The 3,402-nt window shown below is 39.5% G+C and overlaps 1 long non-coding RNA gene across 1 annotated transcript; it reads right to left on the bottom strand.

The window, feature by feature from the left end:
* Window positions 1-233: 233 nt before the first annotated feature.
* Window positions 234-1,842, bottom strand: LOC101168815. The gene is made up of 3 exons (XR_910443.3): window positions 1,135-1,842; window positions 931-1,048; window positions 234-605 (listed from the first exon to the last, which is right to left on the bottom strand). It is a non-coding gene; the product is annotated as an uncharacterized LOC101168815 (long non-coding RNA).
* Between the last annotated feature and the right edge of the window lie 1,560 nt (window positions 1,843-3,402).

Genomic DNA, 3,402 nt, shown 5'->3' with positions numbered 1-3,402 from the left:
AAGGGCGGGGCCTGTTCACACACACTCAAATATTATCAACACACCTGCTAGCCGCAGAAATGTCCACATGTCAACATGCACACAAAACTTATCAAAGTAAGTTTTAATTGGGTAACATTTGTTTGCAGCGAAAAATCGTTTGTAACTGTTTTCTGGCCTTGTTTTTTTTCTGCCATTCCTTCATTCTTCCTTTGTTTTTTCTTCCATTCCTGCCTTGTCGTCCGCTCTTTCTATGTCTTCTATTTCCTCTGTTTTGTTCTTTCTGTTTTTTTTGGCATGAGCTTAGAGTCTGAGCTGATGATGGCGCTGCTGTTGGTTTCAGAGTGGACGCTTCAGATGTTGCCGCTGCTGCCTCTGTTGTTGTTTCTGTTGGTGCCACTGTGGACACTGAAGGGGTGGATGTGGACACTGAAGGGATGGCTGTGGACACTGTCTGTGGGGTCAGCGTTGGGTTCATTGTAGATGCTGCTGGAGTTTTGTTATGTTCTGCTTCTTTTCTCTGCGCCTCCATCTTGGCTTTCTTTACATCCAAGGTCCTCATCCCTTCTTTTGTCCAACTGGAGTTTGGGTCAGAGCAAAGTATCTTTCCTTTGACTGTTGTAAATCTGCAATGAATTTTGAGATGTTAGTGGTGTACAGCACAATGTAAAAATACTTTTTGGCTTTACGCTCCAAGACATTTTCAGCATGAAACAAAGCTATTTTTACCCGCTTAACAATTTCCGCTACACTAAAATTGAAAACGTTTTCATCAGGTTTGAATTTGTTAGCTATTTAGATTAAAAGAAGAAATAGTAGCCCACGAGAAGCCTGCCGGAGTGGACTTCCAAACCAAAAAAGACCAAACTCTCAACATCTTCTTGTAACTTAAAGTGCAGTTTTAAAAAGAGAATCTAAAAAACTTAAACCAAAAAAACGTAAAATACTTACATTACTACTCTTACATTACAGATGCTTTCTTCTTGAATGGTGTAGCTGACCAGTTTTGTTTTAGGAATTTGCGTGTCTCTTGGCCTGACACATTTACAGTCATGCACATGTCCATGGACTAAAAACGATGAAAAATAAAACAGTTAGTTTAACAGTAACAAATAGGAGGCGAGACATTCTTAACCTTTTTTTTGTAGGACTTACCTGCTTGGATGGAATTCATCCATGCAATAACACACAGAAGTGTTGATGAAAGCAGGGTGAACTGCATCCTTTTAAATCCTCCTCAGTCTGAAGTTTAGAATCCTTCAGTCCTCACTCGGATCACCTGGTGTATGAAATCTCCTTCTGAATGAGTCCTGAATCAATGAAGAATTTCTGGCATGGCAGACAGGTTGAATCTGTTCTTCACGCTGAAGGTGTCTACGCTGTTCTGAGCTTTCAGATGTTCATCTCTGCTCTTAATAAATGCAAGCCCCTCTGCCTCTCCCCCCCCTCAACCAAACCTTGTCACAAGAAGCACAACCATTGCGGTTTCAGAGTGGGGAAAGGAAACTCTGAATTTATCCCCCTACAAGCTCTCACCACAAGCCTGCCCACAATGCAACAAGTGCAGACACAAAGACGTCTTACTACATACATTTACAAAGACTGTCATTTTCCGCCATGACATTTACAACTTACTTAAAATTTTAAAGTTTTCAAAGTTAGCAAAGCATCAAATAAAAAAAAGTTTAAACTGTAGTTGAATGTATTTAATCTTCCAGGAAATCAGTTTAATTAAACGATTTAAGTCGGTGCATCCATGGTTTGGACAGTGTGGTGGAGAAAAGCCTGAAAATACAAACCTGCTTGTCTTTTCCCCATTTTCTGATTATGCAAACCAAATTTGCTTAAAAACAAAAAGCAACATTTGAGCAAATGTCACCATCTGACTCCATATATATTTACTGAATTTACATCAGGAATGTGAAAGATTTAAATATACTCAAGTTAGTTAGTTCATGGTAATTAACTTTGGGGGGTTTCAGATGTTTGCAACCTTCTCTTTTGGAATTAGTCAAAGTCCTCATGGGTTTTTCTGCTGTTAAATGAGACCACTGCTTACAGAAAGCAGTGGGCTTGAAAAAAATACATACAGATCTCAGTTCAAGGTGAGAAAAAACAAAAATGGAGGGACTTCAGAGTATAGATACTAAAAAGTAACAATGGAATATTTAAACAGCTACTAATGAATCTCAACCTAAGTTCAGAGCACCCTTGGCGACACATGTCAAAGCGCCCATTTCCAATAAAAAGTCTATGTAAACACACATAAACACGTGTTTCGGGCTTCTGCTGTCAAAGCATTCATGTTCAAGTGTAGCTACGCATGTTTCAACGGACATTTCAGGGCACTACGTACAAAACGTTTGGTCATTTAACACGCAGTGAAAGCTAAACCCTTCGGTAATGACATATAGATGGTGGCCCTTGATCCATTGTGCCCATCCAGAATTATATGTCACTAAGCCTCTCATGAAAGAAAAAGCCTGGAGCAAGATTTGTGAGATTTGCACTGCCTCGACATTTTGCACCAATCCTCTTCCAGCTGTAGGTGGCGGACTTGCACGAGTAAACAGTAAAAAAAGAAATAGAAGAGGAAGCTCCTTCGTGCCCGTCCAGTGTGAACACCATGGACCTAATGCGTATTAAAGAACCGGCGGAAACTCCTGGTGAAGCTCGGGAGCGCTGTGCCTCAAGTCTGACGGTAGGGCTCAATGTTAACAGAGACGTGCGTTCAAAACCAGCAGGGGGCAGACGTGAGCTGACAGCTGCTTTGTAGCTACACTGGTGCCGTAGAAACAGACTATAAGGTTGTCTTTCTCCATTGAAAGGGAGAAACTTATATAAACTTAAGGAAAATAAGGAAGACTTTCCAACAGATCATAGAACTATTTGTAGAGAAGGGTTGACACTTGGACTCAAAAAGTAAGGCCAAACATTTTTTTCAATGTTTGTTTTTTAAAAATAAGTTGGGAGTAAGTGGAAAAAATGTAAGTAAAATAATTTATTTATGATAATTTTCACAGACAATATTTGATAACTGATTAAAGCACCAGAATTTGAAGTTGGAAAATTACCAGAAATAATTACTGAGGGTCAAATGTCTGCTGAACACATCTGTATACTTTCATTTGTTTACAGTATATATGAATAATTTATACACAAGAAGAGTGTTCTATCCATGTCTAGAAAAGAAATATTCTCTGTAGGACAAATATGTTCTTGTGTGTATTTTATAAGGTGTTAGCTGCCGTTGGATGAAAGGTGAAATATTTAGTTCTTTCCTTGTAAATGTGACTCCAGAGGAGTCAGTGCCTCATCAGCCCTTGACCTCACCGCACGTCACTGTTGCTTTCACTGTCACAGTGACAGCCAAATCCCATACACCTGATAAGAAAGCATGCAAAAAGACAGAAGCAAACACAC

This window comes from Oryzias latipes, chromosome 17, assembly GCF_002234675.1.
Source record: "Oryzias latipes chromosome 17, ASM223467v1".
NCBI lineage: Eukaryota > Metazoa > Chordata > Actinopteri > Beloniformes > Adrianichthyidae > Oryzias > Oryzias latipes.
The sequence above is the reverse complement of the archived record's forward strand: the minus strand, read 5'-3'. Positions and strand labels throughout refer to the sequence as shown.